The sequence below is a fragment of the Meriones unguiculatus genome, chromosome 5 (genome assembly GCF_030254825.1).
Source record: "Meriones unguiculatus strain TT.TT164.6M chromosome 5, Bangor_MerUng_6.1, whole genome shotgun sequence".
Lineage (NCBI taxonomy): Eukaryota > Metazoa > Chordata > Mammalia > Rodentia > Muridae > Meriones > Meriones unguiculatus.
Window position 1 is genome coordinate 78,064,077 of NC_083353.1, and position 21,914 is coordinate 78,085,990.

Genomic DNA, 21,914 nt, shown 5'->3' on the forward strand with positions numbered 1-21,914 from the left:
AACAAAATTACCCCAGAAGACAAAAAATTCTTTTAGAACGAAATCTCATGAGAACACAAATATTCGCTTCCAATGAAATCACCTGAGAACACAAAAAATTCGCTTCCAACGAAAACACCCCAGAGCACAAAAAATTCGCTTCCAACGAAATCACCCCAGACCACAAAAAATTTAGTTCCAACGAAATTACCCCAGAACACAAAAAATTCGCTTGCAACTAAATCTTCTCAGAACACATATATTTGCTTCCAACGAAATCACCCCAGAACACAAAAAATTCGCTTCCAACGAAATGACTCCAGAGCACAGAAAACACGCTTCCAACGAAATGACCCCCTATTTCAATAATGTGCTTCCATCGAAAAAACCGGAGAACACAAAAAATTCGCATCCAACGATATTACCCAGAACACAAAAACATTCGCTTCCAACGAAGTGACTCCAGGGCACAGAAAACACGCTTCCATCGAAATGATCCCATACTTCAAAAATTTACTTCCATCGAAATCACCCGAGAACACAAAAAATTCGCTTGCAACGAAATCTCGTGAGAACACAAATATTCGCTTTCAACGAAATCACCTCAGAGCACAAAAAATTCGCTTCCAACAAAAAGACTCCAGAGCATAGAAAACACGCTTCCAACGAAATGACCCCCTACTTCAAAAATTTGCTTCCATCGAAAAAACCGGAGAACACAAAAAATTTTCTTCCAACGATATTACCCCAGAAGGCAAAAAATTCTTTTCCAACGAAATCTCCAGAGAACACAAATATTCGCTTCCAAAGATATCATCCCAGAGTAGAAAAAATTCGCTTCCAACGAAATCACCCTAGAACACAAAAATTCCCTTTCAACGAAATCACCCAAAAACACAAAATATTCGCTTACAACGAAACGACTAAGGAACACAGAAAACACGCTTCCAACAACATGATCCTATACTTCAAAAATTTGCTTCCATCAAAATCACCCGAGAACACAAATATTCGCTTCCAAAGATATCATCCCAGAACACAAAAAATTTGCTTCCAACGAAATCACCCTAGAACATATAAAAATCGCTTCCATCGAAATCACCACGGAAGACAAAAAATTTGCTTCCAACCAAATCACCCCAGAGCACAAAAATTCACTTCCAATGAAATCACCCTAGAAGATAAAAAATTCGCTTTCAACGAAATCACCCCAGAACACAAAATATTCGCTTCCAACGAAATTATCCCAGAACACAAAAAATTCGCTTCCTCCGAAATCACCACAGAGCACAAAAAATTTGCTTCCAACGAAATTAACCCAGAACACAACAAATTCGCTTCCAACAAAATCACACCAGAGCACAAAAAATTCGCTTCCAACGAAATGACTCCAGAGCACAGAAAACACGCTTCCAACGAAAAGACCCCATACTTCAAAAATTTGCTTCAATCGAAATCACCCGAGAACACAAAAAATTCGCTTCCAACGATATTACCCCAGAACACAAAAATTTCTTTTACAACCAAATCTCCTGATAACACAAATATTTGCTTCCATAGAAATCATCCCAGAGAAAAAAAAATTCGCTTCCAAAAAAATCATCCTAGAACACAAAAAATTCGCTCCCAACGAAATCACCTCAGAACACAAGAAATTCGCTTGCAACGAAATCTCCTGAGAACACAAATATATGCTTGCAACGAAAAAACCCCAGAGCACAAAATTTCGTTACAAACGAAATGACTCCAGAGCACAGAAAAAACGCTTCCAAAGAAATGACACTCTTTCAAAAAATTGCTTCCATTGAAAAAACCGGAGAACACAAAAAATTCTCTTCCAACAATATTATCACAGAAGACAAAAAATTCTTTTCCAATGAAATCTCCTGAGAACACAAATATTCGCTTCCAAAGGTATCATCCCAGAGTAGAAATATCGCTTCCAACGAAATCACCCTAGAACACAAAAATTTGCTTCAAACGAAATGACTCCAGAGCACACAAAACACGCTTCCTACAAAATGACCCCCTACTTCAAAAATTTGCTTCCATCGAAAAAACGGAGAACACAAAAAATTCTCTTCCAACAATATTACCCCAAAAGACAAAAAATTCTTTTCCAATGAAATCCCCTGAGAACACAAATATTCGCTTCCAAAAGTATCATTACAGAGTAGAAATATCGCTTCCAACGAAATCACCCTAGAACACAAAAATTCCCTTTCAACGAAATCACCCAAGGACACAAAAAATTCGCTTCCAACGAAATCACCCCAGAGCACAAAAAATTTGCTTCCAACGAAATTACTCCAGAGCACAGAAAACACGCTTCCAAAGAAATGACCCCATATTTCAAAAATTTGCTTCCATTGAAATCACCCAAGAACACAAAAATTTCGCTTCCAACGAAATCACCCCAGAAGACAAAAAATTCGCTTCCAACGAAATGACTCCAGAGCACAGAAAACACGATTCTAACAAAATGACCCACTATTTCAATAATTTGCTTCCATCGAAAAAAACGGAGAACACAAAAAATTCGCTTCCAACGAAATTACCCCAGAACACAAAAAATAGGCTTCCAATGAAATGACTCCAGAGCACAGAAAACGGGCTTCCAACGAAATGACCCAGAAAACAAAATTTTCTTTTCAAACGTATTCTCCTGGGAACACAAATATTCGCTTCCAATGAAATCACCCCAGAGCACAAAAAATTCGTTTCCAACGAAATGACTCCAGGGCACAGAAAACACGCTTCAAATGATATGACCCCCAACTTCAAAAATTAGTTTCTATCAAAATCACATGAAAACACAAAAAAAGTGCTTCCAAAGAAATGACCACATACTTCAAAAATTAGCTTCCATCGACAAAACCGGACAACACAAAAAATTCACTTCCAACGAAATTACCCCAGAAGAGAAAAAATTCGCTTGCAACGAAATCTCCTGAGAACACAAATATTCGCTCCCAACGAAAAAACCCCAGAGCACAAAAAATTCGCTTCCAATGAAGTGACTCCAGAGCACATAAAACACGCTTCCTAAAAAATGACCCCCTACTTCAAAAATTTGCTTGCATCTTAAAAACCGGAGAACACAAAAAATTCTCTTCCAACAATATTACCCCAGAAGACAAAAAATTCTTTTCCAACGAAATCTCCTGAGAACACAAATATTCGCTTTCAAAGATATCATCCCAGAGTAGAAAATATTGCTTCCAACAAAATCACCCTAGAACACAAAAATTCCCTTTCAACGAAATCACCTGAGAACACAAAAAAATTCGCTTCCACGAAATAATTCAGGAGGACAAATATTCGCTTCCTACAAAGGGACTCCAGAGCACAGAAAACACGCTTCCAATGAAATGACCCCAGAACACAAAAAATTCGCCTCCAACGAAATCACCCTAGAACTTAAAAAAATCGCTTTCAACGAAATTCCCCGAGAACACAAAAAATTCACTTCCAAAGAAATCACCCCGGAGCACCAAAAATTCGCTTCCAACGAAATGACTCCAGAGCACAGAAAACACACTTCCAAAGAAATGACCGATATTTCAAAAATTTGCTTGCATCGAAATCACCGAAGAACACAAAAAATTCGCTTCCAACGAAATTAAACCAGAACACAAAAAATTTGCTTCCAACGAAATCTCCTGATAACACAAATATTCGCTTCCAAAGGAATCATCCAGAGCACAAAAAAATTCGCTTCCAACATAATCACCCTAGAACACAAAAAATTCCCTTTCAACGTAATCAGCCGAGAACACAAAATATTCACGTACAACAAAATTACCACAGAACAGAAAAAAGTTGCTTCCATCGAAATCACCCCAGAATACAATAAATTCGCTTCCAACGAAATCACGCTAGAAAACAAAAAATTTGCTTTCAACGAAATCACCCAGGAACACAAAAAATTCGCTTCCAATGAAATTACCCCGAACACAAAAAATTAGCTTCCAACAAAATCACGCTAGAACACAAAAAATTAGCTTTAAAGGAAATCACCTGAGAACACAAAAAATTCGCTTCCAACGAAATAACCACAGCACAAAAAATTCACTTCCAATGAAATGACTCCAGAGCACAGAAAACACACTTCCAATGAAAGGACCCAAGAACACAAACAATTCACTTCCAACGAAATCACACTAGAACATAAAAAATTCGCTTTCAACGAAATCACCAGAGAACACAAAAAATTCGCTTTCAACAAAATCAACCCAGAACACAAAAAATACGCTTGCAATGAAATCTCCAGAGAACACAAAAATTAGCTTCCAACGAAATCACCACAGAGCACAAAAAATTCGCTTCCAACGCAATCACGCTAGAGCACAAAAAATTAATTTTAAACGAAATCACCTGAGAACACAAAAAATTCGCTTCCAACGGAATCACCACAGAGCACAAAATATTCGCTTCCAATGAAATGACTCCATAGCACAGAAAACATGCTTCCAACGAAATGACCCCCTACTTGAAAAATTTGCTTCCATCGAAAAGACCGGAGAACACAAAAAATTCTCTTCCCACAATATTACCCCAGAAGACAATAAATTCTTTTCCAACGAAATCTCCTGAGAACACAAATATTCGCTTCCAAAGATATCATCCCAGAGCACAAAAAATTTGCTTCCAACAAAATCACCCTACAACACAAAAATTCCCTTTCCACGAAATCACCCGAGAACACAAAAATTTTGCTTCCAAGGAAATCAACCCAGAACACAAAAAATTCGCTTGCAACGAAATCTCCTTAGAACCCAAATATTGGCTTTCAACGAAATCACCCCAGAGCACAAATATTCGCTTCCAAAGATTTCATCCCAGAGCACAAAAAATTTGCTTCCAACGAAATCTCCCCAGAGCACAAAAAATTCGCTTCCAACAAAATCACCCTAGAAGACAAAAAATTCCCTTTCAACGAAATCACACAAGAACACAAAAAATTCGCGTCCAACAAAATCAGCCCAAAGCACAAAAAATTCCTTTCCAACGAAATTACTCCAGAGCACAGAAAACAGGCTTCCAACGAAATGACCCCCTACTTCAAAAATTTGCTTCCATCGAAAAAACCGGAGAACACAAAAAATTCGCTTGCAACGAAATCGTCTGAGAACACAAATATTCGCTTCCAACGAAATGACTCCAGAGCACAGAAAACACGCTTCGAACGAAATGATACCATACTTCAAAAATTTGCTTCCATTGAAATGACCCGAGAACACATAAAATTCACTTCCAACGAAATTACCCCAGAACACAAAAAATTTGCTTCCAACGAAATGACCCCAGAACACAAAAAATTCGCTTCCAACGAAATTACCCCAGAACCCAAAAAATTTGTTTCCATGAAATCACCCCAGAACACAAAAAATTCGCTTCCAAAGAAATGACTCCATAGCACAGAAAACACACTTCCAATGAAATGACCCCCTGCTTCAAAAATTTGCTTCCATCGAAAAAACCGGAGAAAACAAAAAATTCGCTTCCAACGAAATCACCCCAGAATACAAAAAATTCGCTTTTAAACGGAATGACTCCAGAGCACAGAAAACACGCTTCGAACGAAATGATACCATACTTCAAAAATTTGTTTCCGTTGAAATCATCTGAGAACACAAAAAATTCGCTTCCAACAAAATGACCTCCTACTTCAAAAATTTACTTCCATCGAAAAAACCGGAGAACAGAAAAAATTCGCTTACTACGAAATCTTCTGAGAACACAAATATTCGCTTCCAACGAAATCTCCCCAGAACACAAAATATTCGCTTCCAACGAAATGACTCCAGAGCACAGAAAACACGCTTCGAACGAAAAGATACCATACTTCAAAAATTTGTTTCCGTTGAAATCATCTCAGAAAACAAAAAATTCGCTTCCAAAGAAATGACTCCAGAGCACAGAAAATTCGTTTCGAACGAAATGACCCCCTACTTCAAATATTTGCTTCCATTGAAGAAACCGGAGAACACAAAAAATTCTCTTCCAACGATATTACCCCAGAAGAGAAAAAATTCTTTTACAATGAAATCTCCTGAGAACACAAATATTCGCTTCCAAAGATATCATCCCAGAGCACAAAAAATTCCCTTCCAACGAAATCACCCTAGAACACAAAAATTCCCTTTTAGAGAAATCACCCTGGAACACAAAATATTCCCTTTCAACGAAATCACCAGAGAACACAAAAAGTTTACGCCCAACGAAATTACCACAGAACAGAAAATATTTGCTTCCATTGAAATCAAAGCAGAACACAAAATATTTGATTCCAAAGAAATCACCCTAGAACACAAAAAATTCCCTTTCAACGAAATCACCGGATAACACAAAAAATTCGCTTCCAACGAAATTACCACAGAACACAAAAAATTCGCTTCCAAAGAAATCACCCCAGAACACAAAAAATTTACTTCCAACGAAATGACTCCAAAACACAGAAAACACGCTTCCAACGAAATGACTCCCACTTTAAAAATTTGCTTCCATCGAAAAATCCTGAGCACACAAAAATTTCTCTTCCAACGAAATTACCCCAGAACACAAAAAATTTGCTTCCAACGAAATTTCCTGAGAACACAAATATTCGCTTCCAAAGAAAACATCCTGGAGCACAAAAAATTTGCTTCCAATGAAATCACCCCAGACACAAAAAATTCCCTTTCAACGACATCACCCCAGAACACAAAAAATTCGCTTCCAACGAAACCAACCCAGAGCACAAAAAATTCGCTTCCAACGAAAAGACTCCAGAGCACAGAAAACATGCTTCCAACGAAATGACCACCTACTTCAAAAATTTACTCCCATTGAAAAAACCGAAGAACACAAAAGTTCTCTTCCAACGATATTACCCCACAACACAAAAAATTCACTTGCAACGAAATCTCCTGAGAAGACCAATATTCGCTTCCAACAAAATCACCCCCGAGCACAAAAAATTCGCTTCCAACGAAATGACTCCAGAGCACAGAAAACACACTTCTAACGAAATGACCCCCTACTTCAAAAATTTGCTTCCATCGAAAAAACCGGAGAACACAAAAAATTCTCTTCCAATGATATTACCCAGAAGACAAAAATTCTTTTCCAACGAAATCTCCTGAGAGCACAAACATTCGCTTCCAAAGATATCATCCCAGAGCACAAAAAATTCGCTTCCAACGAAATCACCCTATAGCACAAAAATTCCCTTCCAACGAAATCACCCGAGAACAAAAAAATTCGCTTCCAACGAAATCACCCCAGAACACAAAAAAATTCGCATGCAACGTAATCTCCTGAGAACTCAAATATTCGATTCCAAAGAAATCACCCCAGAGCACAAAAAATTTGCTTCCAACGAAATGACTCGAGAGCACGGAAAACGAAATATCGTTGAGAACACAAATATTTGCTTCAAAAGATATCATTCCAGAGTAGAAAAAATTCGCTTCCAACGAAATCACCCTAGAACATAAAAAATTCGCTTCCATCGAAATCACCACAGAAGACAAAAAATTCGCTTCCAACCAAATCACCCCAGAACACAAAAAATAAGCTTGGAACGAAATCAGCCTAGAACATAAAAAATTCGCTTTCAACGAAATCACCCGAGAACACAAAAAATTCGCTTCCAACGAAATCACACCAGAGCACAAAAAATTCCCTTCCAACGAAATGACTCCAGAGCACAGAAAACACATTCCAATGAAATGACCCCAGAACACAAAAAATTCCCTTCCAAGGAAATCACCCTAGAACATAAAAAAATCGCTTCCATCGAAATCACCACAGAGACAAAAAATTCGCTTCCAACCATATCACCCCAGAGCACAATAAATTCGCTTCCAACAAAATCACCCCACAGCAGAAAAATTTTGCTTCCAACGAAATGACCGTATACTTCAAAAATTTGCTTCCATCGAAATCACATGAGGACACAAAAAATTCGCTTCCAAATCAATTTCCCCAGACCACAAATATTCGCTAGCAACGAAATCTTCTGAGAACACAAATATTTGCTTCCATCGAACTCACCCCAGAACACAAAAAATTCGCTTCAAACGAAATGACTTCAGAGCACTGAAATAACACTTCCAACGAAATGATCCCATACTTCAAAAATTTCCTACAATCGAAATCACCCCAGAACACAAAAAATTCGCTTCCAACGAAGTTACCCCAGAACACAAAAAATTTGCTTCCAACGAAATGACTCCAGAGCACAAAAACACGCTTCCAAGGCAATGACCCCATATTTTAAAAATTTGCTTCCATCGAAATACCGGAGAACACAAAAAATTCTCTTCCAACAAGATTACCCCAGAAGACAAAAAATTCTTTTCCAACAAAATCTCCTGAGAACAAAAATATTCGCTTCCAAAGATATCATCCCAGAGCACAAAAAATTCGCTTCCAACGAAAGCACCCTTGAACACAAAAATTCCCTTTCAAAGAAATCATCCGAGAACAAAAAAAATTCGCTTCCAACGAAATTACCCCAGAACACAAAAAATTCGCTTGCAACGAAATCACCCGAGAACACAATAAATTCGCTTCCAACGAAATTACCCCAGAACACAAAAAATTCGCTTCCAACGAAATGACTCCAGAGCACAGAAAACATGCTTCCAAAGCAATGACCCCCTACTTCAAAATTTGCTTCCATCGAAATACCGGAAAACACAAAAAAATTCTTTTCTAATGATATTACCCCAGAAGACAAAAAATTCTTTTCCAACGAAATCTCCTGAGAGCACAAATATTTGCTTCCAAAGATATCATCCCAAAGCACAAAAAATTCGCTTCCGACGAAATCACCCTAGAACACAAAAAATTCGCTTGCAACGAAATCTCCTGAGAACACATATATTCGCTTCCAACGAAATCACCCCAGAGCACAAAAAAATTCGCTTCCAACAAAATGACTCTAGAGCACAAAAAACACGCTTCCAACGAAATGACCCCCTATTTCCAAAATTTGCTTCCATCGAAAAAACCGGAGAATACAAAAATTCGCTTCAAAAGAAATTACCCCAGAACACAAAAAATTCGCAACCAACCCAATGACCCCGGAAAACAAAAAATTCGCTTGCAACGAAATCTTCTGAGAACACATATTCACTTCCCAAGATATCATCCCAGAGCACAAAAAATAAGCTTCCAACGAAATCACCCTAGTACACAAAAATTCCCTTTTAACGAGATCACCCCAGAACACAAAAAATTCGCTTCCAACGAAATTACCCCACAACACAAAAAATTCGATTCCAACAAAATCACCCCAGAACACAAAAAATTCGCATGCAACGTAATCTCCTGAGAACACAAATATTCGATTCCAACGAAATCACCCCAGAGCGCAAAAAATTTGCTTCCAACGAAATGACTCGAGAGCACGGAAAATGAAATATCGTGAGAACACAAATATTTGCTTCAAAAGATATCATTCCAGAGTAGAAAAAATTCGCTTCCAACGAAATCACCCTAGAACATAATAAATTCGCTTCCATCGAAATCACCACAGAAGACAAAAAATTCGCTTCCAACCAAATCACCCCAGAGCACAAAAAATAAGCTTGGAACGAAATCAGCCTAGAACATAAAAAATTCGCTTTCAACGAAATCACCCGAGAACACAAAAAATTCCCTTCCAACGAAATGACTCCAGAGCACAGAAAACACACTTCCAATGAAATGACCCCAGAACACAAAAAATTCCCTTCCAAAGAAATCACCCTAGAACATAAAAAAATCGCTTCCATCGAAATCACCACAGAGACAAAAAATTCGCTTCCAACCAAATCACCCCAGAGCACAATAAATTCGCTTCCAACAAAATCACCCCACAGCAGAAAAAATTTGCTTCCAACGAAATGACCATATACTTCAAAAATTTGCTTCCATCGAAATCACATGAGGACACAAAAAATTCGCTTCCAAATCAATTTCCCCAGACCACAAAAAAGTCGCTAGCAACGAAATCTTCTGAGAACACAAATATTTGCTTCCATCGAACTCACCCCAGAACACAAAAAATTTGCTTCAAACGAAATGACTACAGCGCACAGAAAACACACTTCCAACGAAATGATCCCATACTTCAAAAATTTCCTACAATCGAAATCACCCCAGAACACAAAAAATTCGCTTCCAACGAAGTTACCCCAGAACACAAAAAATTTGCTTGCAACGAAATCACCCGAGAACACAATAAATTCGCTTCCAACGAAATTACCCCAGAACACAAAAAATTCGCTTCCAACGAAATGACTACAGAGCACAGAAAACATGCTTCCAAAGCAATGACCCCCTACTTCAAAAATTTGCTTACATCGAAATACCGGAAAACACAAAAAAATTCTTTTCTAATGATATTACCCCAGAAGACAAAAAATTCTTTTCCAACGAAATCTCCTGAGAGCACAAATATTTGCTTCCAAAATTATCATCCCAAAGCACAAAAAATCGCTTCCGACGAAATCACCCTAGAACACAAAAAATTCGCTTGCAACGAAATCTCCTGAGAACACATATATTCGCTTCCAACGAAATCACCCCAGAGCACAAAAAAATTCGCTTCCAACAAAATGACTCTAGAGCACAGAAAACAGGCTTCCAACGAAATGATCCCCTACTTCAAAAATTTGCTTCCATCCAAAAAACCGGAGAACACAAAAAAATCTTCCAACAATATTACACAAGAAGACAAAAAATTCTTTTCCAACAACATCTCCTGAGAACACGAATATTCGTTTCCAAAGATATCATCACAGAGCAGAAAAGAATCGCTTCCAAAAAAATCACCCTAGAACACAAAAATTCCCTTTCAACAAAATCGCCCGAGAACACAAAAAATTTCCTTCCAACGAAATCACCCCAGAGCACAAAAATTCGCTTCCAAAGATATGACTCCAGAGCACAGAAAGCACGCTTCCAATGAAATGACCCCTGAACACAAAAAATTCGCCTCCAACGAAATCACCCTAAAACATAAAAAATTCGCTTCCATCGAAATCACCACAGAACACAAAAAATTCGCTTCCAACGAAATCTCCTGAGAACACAAATATTCGCTTCCAAAGAAATCATCCCAGAGCCCAAAAAATCAGTTCCAAAGAAATCAGCCCATAGCGCAAAAAAATTCCCTTCCAAAGAAATGATACCAGAGCACAGAAAACACGATTCCAACGATATGACCCCCTACTTCAAAAATTTGCTTCCATCGAAAAAACCGGAGAATACAAAAAATTCGCTTCCAAAGAAATTACCCCAGAACACAAAAAATTCGCTTCCAACCCAATGACCCCTGAAAGCAAAAAATTCACTTGCAGCGATATCTTCTGAGAACACATATTCGCTTCCCAAGATATCATCCCAGAGCACAAAAAATTCGCTTCCAACGAAAAGACTCCAGAGCACAGAAAACATGCTTCCAACGAAATGACCACCTACTTCAAAAATTTACTCCCATTGAAAAAACCGGAGAACACAAAAGTTCTCTTCCAACGATATTACCCCAGAACACAAAAAATTCACTTGCAACGAAATCTCCTGAGAAGACCAATATTCGCTTCCAACGAAATCACCCCAGAGCACAAAAAATTCGCTTCCAACGAAATGACTCCAGAGCACAGAAAACACACTTCTAACGAAATGACCCCCTACTTCAAAAATTTGCTTCCATCGAAAAAACTGGAGAACACAAAAAATTCTCTTCCAATGATATTACCCCAGAAGACAAAAATTCTTTTCCAACGAAATCTCCTGAGAACACAAACATTCGCTTCCAAAGATATCATCCCAGAGCACAAAAAATTCGCTTCCAACGAAATCACCCTATAGCACAAAAATTCCCTTCCAACGAAATCACCCGAGAACAAAAAAATTCGCTTCCAACGAAATCACCCCAGAATACAAAAAAATTCGCATGCAACGTAATCTCCTGAGAACACAAATATTCGATTCCAACGAAATCACCCCAGAGCACAAAAAATTTGCTTCCAACGAAATGACTCGAGAGCACGGAAAACGAAATATCGTTGAGAACACAAATATTTGCTTCAAAAGATATCATTCCAGAGTAGAAAAAATTCGCTTCCAACGAAATCACCCTAGAACACAAAAAATTCGCTTCCAAAGAAATTACCCCAGAACACAAAAAATTCGCTTCCAACCAAATCACACCAGAGCACAAAATTCGCTTCGAACGAAATCACCCCAGAGCATAAAAAATTCGCTTCCAACGAAATGACTCCAGAGCACAGAAAACACGCTTCCAATGAAAAGACCATCTACTTCAAAAATTTGCTTCCATTGAAAAAACAGGAGAACACAAAAAATTCTCTTCCAAAGATATTACCCCTGAAGAAAAAAATTCTTTTCCTACAAAATCTCCTGAGAACACAAATATTCACTTCCAAAGATATCATCCCAAAGCACAAAATATTTGCTTCCAACAAAATCACCCTAGAACAAAAAAATTTCCTTTCATGAAATCACCCGAGAACACAAAAAATTCACGTCCAACGAAATTACCACAGAACAGAAAATATTTGCTTCCATCGAAATCACCTGAGATCACAAAAAAATCGCTTTCAACGGAATCAAGACAGAGCACAAAATATTCGCTTCCAATGAAATTACTCCAAAGCACAAAAAACACGCTTCCAATGAGAGGACTCCAGAACACAAAAAATTCGCTTGCAACGAAATCTTCTGAGAACACATATATTCACTTCCAACCAAATCACCCCAGAACACAAAAAATTCACTTCCCACAAAATGACTCTAGATCACAGAAAACACGCTTCCAACGAAATGACCCCATACTTCAAAAATTTGCTACCATCGAAAAAACCGGAGAACACAAAAAAATCTTGCAACAATATTACCCCAGAAGACAAAAAATTCCTTTCCAACGAAATCTCCTGACAACAAAAATATTCACTTCCAATGATATCATCACAGAATAGAAAAAAATCGCTTCCAACGAAATCACCTTAGAACACAAAAATTCCCTTTAAATGAAATCCCCCAAGAACACAAAAAATTACTTCGAAAGAAATCACCCCAGAACAGAAAAAATTTGCTACCATGGAAATCACCCCAGAACACAAAAAATTCGCTTCCAACGAAATTACCCCAGAACACAAAAAATTCGATTCCAACCAAATCACCGCAGAACACAAAAAATTCATTTCAAACGGAATGACTCCAGAGCAGAGAAAACACGCGTCCAACGAAATGACCCTTAACTTCAAAAATTTGTTTCCATCGAAAAGACCGGAGAACACAAAAATGTCTCTTCCAACGATATTACCCCAGAAGAAAAAAAAATTCTTTTCCAACGTAATCTCCAGAAAACACAAATATTCGCTTCCAAAGATATCATCCCAGAGTGCAAAAAATTCGCTTCCAACGAAATCACCCTAGAACACAAAAATTCCCTTTCAAGAAAATCCCCCGAGAACACGAAAAATTCGCTTCCAACGAAATCTCCCCAGAACACAAAAAATTCGCTTTCAACAAAATCAACCCAGAACACAAAAAATACGCTTGCAATGAAATCTCCAGAGAACACAAAAATTCGCTTCCAACGAAATCACCACAGAGCACAAAAAATTCGCTTCCAACGCAATCACGCTAGAGCACAAAAAATTAATTTTAAACAAAATCACCTGAGAACACAAAAAATTCGCTTCTAACGGAATCACCACAGAGCACAAAATATTCGCTTCCAATGAAATGACTCCATAGCACAGAAAACATGCTTCCAACGAAATGACCCCCTACTTCAAAAATTTGCTTCCATCGAAAAGACCGGAGAACACAAAAAATTCTCTTCCCACAATATTACCCCAGAAGACAATAAATTCTTTTCCAACGAAATCTCCTGAGAACACAAATATTCGCTTCCAATGATATCATCCCAGAGCACAAAAAATTTGCTTCCAACAAAATCACCCTAGAAAACAAAAATTCCCTTTCCACGAAATCACCCGAAACACAAAAATTTTGCTTCCAAGGAAATCAACCCAGAACACAAAAAATTCGCTTGCAACGAAATCTCTTGAGAACACAAATATTGGCTTTCAACGAAATCACCCCAGAGCACAAATATTCCCTTCCAAAGATTTCATCCCAGAGCACAAAAAATTTGCTTCCAACGAAATCTCCCCAGAGCACAAAAAATTCGCTTCCAATGAAATGACTCCAGAGCACAGAAAACACGCTTCCAAAGAAATGACCCCCTACATCAGAACTTTGCTTCCTTCGAAAAGACCGGAGAATACAAAAAAATTTCTTCCAACGATATTACCCCAGAAGACAAAAAATTCTTTTCCAACGAAATCTCCTGAGAACACAAATATTCGCTTCCAAATATATCATTCCCTAGTACAAAAAATTTGCTTCCAAAAAAATCACCCTAGAACACAAAAATTTCCTTTCAACGAAATCACCCGAGAACACAAAAATTTTGCTTCCAAGGAAATCACCCCAGAACACAAAAAATTCGCTTGCAACGAAATCTTCTGAGAACACATATATTCACTTCCAACCAAATCACCCCAGAACACAAAAAATTCGCTTCCATAGAAATGACTCCAGAGCACAGAAAACACGCTTCCAACGAAATGACCCCCTACTTCAAAAATTTGCTTCCATCGAAAACACCGGAGAACACAAAAAACTCTCTTCCAAAGATATTACCCCAGAAGACAAAAAATTCTTTTCCAACGAAATCTCCTGAGAACTAAAATATTCGCTTCCAAAGATATCATCACAGATCACAAAAAAATTCGCTTGCAACAAAATCTCCTGAGAACACATATATTCGCTTCCAACGAAATCAACCCAGAGCACAAAAAATTCACTAAATGACTCTAGATCACAGAAAACACGCTTCCAACGAAATGAACCCCTACTTCAAAAATTTGCTTCCATCGAAAAAACAGGAGAACACAAAAAAATCTTCCAACAATATTACCCCAGAAGACAAAAAAATTCTTTTCCAACAAAATCTCCTGAGAACACAAATATTCATTTCCAAAGATATCATCACAGAGTAGAAAAGAATCGCTTCCAACAAAATCATCCTAGAACACAAAAATTCCCTTTCAACAAAATCCCCCGAGAACACAAAAAATTTCCTTTCAACGAAATCACCCCAGAGCACAAAAATTCGCTTCCAAAGATATGACTCCAGAGCACAGAAAGCACGCTTCCAATGAAATGACCCCTGAACACAAAAAATTCGCCTCCAAGAAAACACTCTAAAACATAAAAACTTCGCTTCCATCGAAATCATCAGAGAAGACAAAAAATTTGCTTCCAACCAAATCACACCAGAGCACAAAACATTCGCTTCGAACGAAATCACCCCAGAGCATAAAAAATTCGCTTCCAACGAAATGACTCCAGAGCACAGAAAACACGCTTCCAATGAAAAGACCCCCTACTTCAAAAATTTGCTTCCATTGAAAAAACAGGAGATCAAAAAAAATTTTCTTCCAACGATATTACCCCAGAAGACAAAAAATTCTTTTCCAACGAAATCTCCTGAGAACACAAATATTCGCTTCCAAATATATCATTCCCTAGTACCAAAAATTTGCTTCCAAAAAAATCACCCTAGAACACAAAAATTTCCTTTCAACGAAATCATCCGAGAACACAAAAATTTTGCTTCCAAGGAAATCACCCCAGAACACAAAAAATTCGCTTGCAACGAAATCTGCAGAGAACACAAATATTGGCTTTCAACGAAATCACCCAGAACACAAAAAGTTCGCTTCCTACGAAATGACTCCTTAGCAAAGAAAACACGCTTCCAACGAAATGACCCCCTACTTCAAAAATGTGCTTCCATCGAAAAAAACGGTGAATACAAAAAATTCTATTCCAACGATATTACCGCAGAATAAATAAAATTCTTTTCCAACGAAATCTCCCGAGTACACAAATATTCGCTTTCAAAGATATTATCCCAGAAACAAAAATTTGTTTCCAACAAAATTACCCTAGAACACAAAAATTCCCTTTCAACGAAATCACCCGAAAACACAAAAAATTCACTTTCAACGAAATCACCCCAGAGCACAAAAAATTCGTTTCCAACGAAATGACTCCAGAGCACAGAAAGCACGCTTCCAATGAAATGACCCCAGAACACAAAAAATTTGCTTCCAATGAAATCTCCTGATAACACAAATATTCGCTTCAAGAGAAATCATCCCAGAGCACAAAAAAAATTCGCTTCCAACAAAATCACCCTAGAACACAAAAAATTCCCGTTCAACGGAATCACCCGAGAACAGAAAAAATTCACGTCCAACGAAATTACCACAGAACAGAAAAAATTTGCTTCCATCGAAATTACCCCAAAACACAAAAAATTCGCTTCCAACACAATCACGCTAGAACACAAAAAATTAATTTTAAACGAAAACACCTGAGATCACAAAAAATTCGCTTCCAACAGAATCACCACAGAGCACAAAATATTCGCTTCCAATGAAATGACTCCATAGCACAGAAAACATGCTTCCAACGAAATGACCCCCTACTTCAAAAATTTGCTTCCATCGAAAAGACCGGAGAACACAAAAAATTCTCTTCCAACGATATTACCCCAGAAGACAATAAATTCTTTTCCAACGAAATCTCCTGAGAACACAAATATTTGCTTCCAAAGATGTCATCCCAGAGCACAAAAAATTTGCTTCCAACAAAATCACCCTACAACACAAAAATTCCCTTTCAACGAAATCACCCGAGAACACAAAAATTTTGCTTCCAAGGAAATCAACCCAGAACACAAAAAATTCGCTTGCAACGATATCTCCTTAGAACCCAAATATTGGCTTTCAACGAAATCACCCCAGAGCACAAATATTTGCTTCCAAAGATATCATCCCAGAGCACAATAAATTTGCTTCCAACGAAATCACCCTAGAAGACAAAAATTCCCTTTCAACGAAATCACCCGACAACACAAAAAATTTCCTTCAAACGAAATCACCACAGAGCACAAAAAATGCGCTTCCAATGAAATGACTCCATAGCACAGAAAACACGCTTCCAAAGATATGACCCCCTACTTCAAAAATTTGCTTCCTTCGAAAAGCCCGGAGATCACAAAAAATTTTCTTCCAACGATATTACCGCAGAAGACAAAAAATTCTTTTCCAAAGAAATCTCCTGAGAACACAAATATTCGCTTCCAAAGATATCATCCCAGAGCACAAAAAATTCGCTTCCAAAAAAATCACCCTAGAACACAAAAATTCCCTTTCAACGAAATCACCCGACAACACAAAGAGTTCGCTTCCAACGAAATCACCAAAGAGCACAAAAAATTCCCTTCCAACGAAATGACTCCAGAGCACAGAAAACACGCTTCCAACGAAATGACCCCCTACTTCAAAAATTTGCTTCCATCGAAAAGACCAGAGAACACAAAAAATTCTCTTCCAACGATATTACCCAAGAAGACAATAAATTTTTTTCCAATGGAATCTCTTGAGAACACAAATATTCGCTTCCAAAGATATCATCCCAGAGCACAAAAAATTCGCTTCCAACGAAATCACCCCAGAGCACAAAAAATTGGCTTCCAAAGAAATGACTCCAGAGCATAGAAAACACGCTTCCAACGAAATGACCCCATACTTCAAAAATTTGCTACCATCAAAATCACCCCAGAACACAAAAAATTCGCTTCCAACAAAATGACTCCAGAGCACAGAAAACACGCTTCCAACGAAATGACCCCCTACTTCAAAAATGTGCTTCCATCGAAAAAACCTGAGAACACATAAAATTCTCTTCCAACGACATTACCCCAAAAGAAAAAATTCTTTTCCAAAGAAATCTCCTGAGAACACAAATATCCGCTTCCAAAGATATCATCCCAGAGCACAAAAAATTCGCTTCCAAAGAAATCACCCTAGAACACAAAAATTCCCTTTCAACGAAATCACCCGACAACACAAAAAATTTGCTTCCAACGAAATCACCCCAGAGCACAAAAAATTCGCTTGCAACGAAATCTCCTGAGAACACAAATGTTCGCTTTCAACAAAATAACCCCAGAGCACAAATATTCGCTTCCAAAGATATCATCCCAGAGCACAATAAATTTGCTTCCAACGAAATCACCCTAGAACACAAAAATTCCCTTTCAACGAAATCACCCGACAACACAAAAAATTTGCTTCCAACGAAATCACCCCAGAGCACAAAAAATTCGCTTCCAACGAAATGACTCCAGAGCGCAGAAAACATGCTTCCAAAGAAATGACCCCCTACTTCAAAAATTTGTTTCCATCGAGATCACCTGAGAACACAAAAAATTCTCTCTCAACGAAATTACCCCTGAACACAAAAAATTCGCTTGCAACGAAATCTCCTGAGAACACAAATATTCGCTTCCAAAGAAATCATCCCAGAGAACAAAAAAATTCGCTTCCAACAAAATCACCCTAGAACACAAAAAATTCCTGTTCAAAAAAATCACCCGAGAATAGAAAAAATTCACGTCCAACGAAATTACCACAGAACAGAAGAAATTTGCTTCCATCGAAATAACCCCAAAACACAAAAAATTCGCTTCCAACGCAATCACGCTAGAACACAAAAAATTAATTTTAAACGAAATCACCTGAGAACACAAAAAATTCGCTTCCAACGGAATCACCACAGAGCACAAAATATTAGCTTCCAACGAAATGACTCCAGAGCACAGAAAACACGATTCCGAAGAAATGACCCCTACTTCAAAAATTTGCTTCCATCGAAAAAACCGGAGAACACAAATATGCGCTTCCAAAGATATCATCCCACAGCACAAAAAATTTGCTTCCAACAAAATCACCCTAGAACACAAAAATTCCCTTTCAACGAAATCACCTGAGAACACAATAAAATCGCTTCCAACGGAATCACCTAAAAACAAAAAAAATTCGTTTGCAACGAAATCTCCTGAGAACACAAATATTCGCTTCCAACGAAATCACCCCAGAGCACAAAAAATTCGCTTCCAACGAAATGACTCCAGAGCACAGAAAACACGCTTCCAACGAAATATCCCACTACTTCATAAAATTGCTTCCATCGAAAAAACCGGAGAACACAAAAAATTCTCTTCCAAGTACATTACCCCAGAAGACAAAAAATTCTTTTCCAAAGAAATCTCCTGAGAACACAAAAATTCGCTTACAAAGATATCATCCCAGAGCACAAAAAATTCGATTCAAACGAAATCACCCTAGAACACAAAAATTCCCTTTCCAAGAAATCAGCCGAGAACAGAGAATATTAGCTTGCAACGAAATTAGCACAGAACAGAAAAAATTTGCTTCCATCGAAATCACCCGAGAACACAAAAAATTCGCTTCCAATGAAATCACGCTAGACACAAAAAATTAGCTTTCAATGAAATCACCGAAGAACACAAAAAATTCGCTTCCAACGAAATCACCCCAGAGCGCAAAAAATTCCCTTCCAACAAAATCACCCCAGAGCGCAAAAAATTCCCTTCCAACGAAATGACTCCAGAGCACAGAAAACATGATTCCAACAAAATGACCTCCTACTTCAAAAATTTGCTTCCATCGAAATATCGCGAGAACACCAAAAATTCACTTCCAACGTAATTACCCCAAAACACAAAAAATTGGTTTCCAACAAAATCACCATGGAACACAAAAAATTCCCTTCCAACGAAATCACCCCAGAGCACAAAAAATTCGCTTCCAACGACATGACTCCAGAGCACAGAAAACACGCTTCCAAAGAAATGACCCCCTACTTCAAAAATTTGCTTCCTTCGAAAAGACCGGAGATCACAAAAAATTTTCTTCCAACGATAATACCCCAGAAGACAAAAAATTCTTTTCCAAAGAAATCTCCTGAGAACACAAATATTCGCTTCCAAATATATCATTCCCTAGTACAAAAAATTTGCTTCCAAAAAAATCACCCTAGAACACAAAAATTCCCTTTCAACGAAATCACCTGAGAACAGAAAAATTTCGCTTCCAACGAAATCACCCCAGAACACAAAAAATTCGCTTGCAACGAAATCTCCTGAGAACACAAATAATCGCTTTCAACAAAATCACACCTGAGCACAAAAAATTCGCTTCCAACGAAATGACTCTAGAGCACAGAAAACACGCTTCCAATGAAATGACCCCCTACCTCAAAAATTTGCTTCCATCGAAAATACCGGAGAACACAAAAAATTCTCTTCCAACGATATTACCCCAGAAAACAAAAAATTCTTTCCAACGAAATTTCCTGAGAACACAAATATTCGCTTCCAAAGATATCATCCCAGAGCACAAAAATTTGCTTCCAACGAAATCACCCTAGAACACAAAAATTCCCTTTCAAAGAAATCACCCGAAAACACAAAAAAAATCGCTTCTAACGAAATTACCACAGAACAGAAAAAATTTGCTTCCATCGAAATCACCCGAGAACACAAAAAATTCGCTTCCAACAAAATCACGCTAGAACACAAAAAATTAGCTTTCAACGAAATCACCTAAGAACGCAAAAAAATTCGCTTCCAACGAAATCACCCCAGAGCACAAAAAATTCCGTTTCAACGAAATGACTCCAGAGTACAGAAAACACGATTCGAACGAAATGACCCCCTACTTCAAAAATTTACTTCCATCGAATAAACCGGAGAACACAAAAATTTCGCTTCCAACGAAATCACCCCAGAGCACAAAAAATTTGCTTCCAGCGAAATGACTCCAGAGCACAGAAAACACGCTTCCAACGAAGTGACCCCCTACTTCAAAAATTTGTTTCCATCGAAAAAACCGGAGAACACAAAAAGTTCTCTTCCAACGACATTACCCCAGAAGACAAAAAATTCTTTTGCAACGAAATCTCCTGAGAATACAAATATTCGCTTCCAAAGATATCATCCAAGAGCACAAAAAATTTGCTTCCAACGAAATCACCCTAGAACACAAAAATTCCCTTTAAACGAAATCTCCTGAGAACACAAATATTCGCTTCCAATGATATCATCCCAGAGCAGAAAAAATTCGCTTCCAACGAAATCACCTGAGAAAACAAAAATTTCTTTTCAAAGAAATCACCTGAGAACAAAAAAGATTCACTTCCAACGAAATGAATCCAGAACACAGAAAACACGCTTCCAACGAAATGACCCCCTACTTCAAAAATTTGCTTCTATCGTAATACCGGAGAACACAAAAAAATCTTTTCCACCGAAATCTCCTGAGAACACAAATATTCCCTTCCAAAGATATCATCCCAGAGCACAAAAAATTCCCTTCCAACGAAATCACCCTAGAACACAAAAATTCCCTTTCAAAGAAATCACCCGAGAACACAAAAAATTCGCTTCCAACGAAATCACCCCATAGCACAGAAAATATGCTTCCAACAAAATGACCCCCTACTTCAAAAATTTGCTTCCATCGAAAAAACCGGAGAACTCAAAAAATTCTCTTCCAATGATATTACCCCAGAAGACAAAAATTCTTTTCCCAAGAAATCTCCTGAGAACACAAATATTCACTTCCAAAGATATCATCCCAGAGCACAAAAAAATTCCCTTTCAACGAAATCTCCTGAGAACACAAAAAATTCACGTCCAACGAAATTACCAGAGAACAGAAAAAAATTCTTTCCTTCGAAATCACCCCAGAACACAAAAAATTCGCTTCCAACGATATCATGTTACAACACAAAAAATTAGTTTTCAACGAAATCACACAAGAACACAAAAAATTCGTTTGCAACGAAATCTCCTGAGAACACAAATATTCACTTCCAACGAAATCACCACAGAGCACAAAAAATTTGCTTCCAACGAAATGACTCCAGAGCACAGAAAACACGCTTCCAATGAAATGATCCCATACTTTAAAAATTTGCTT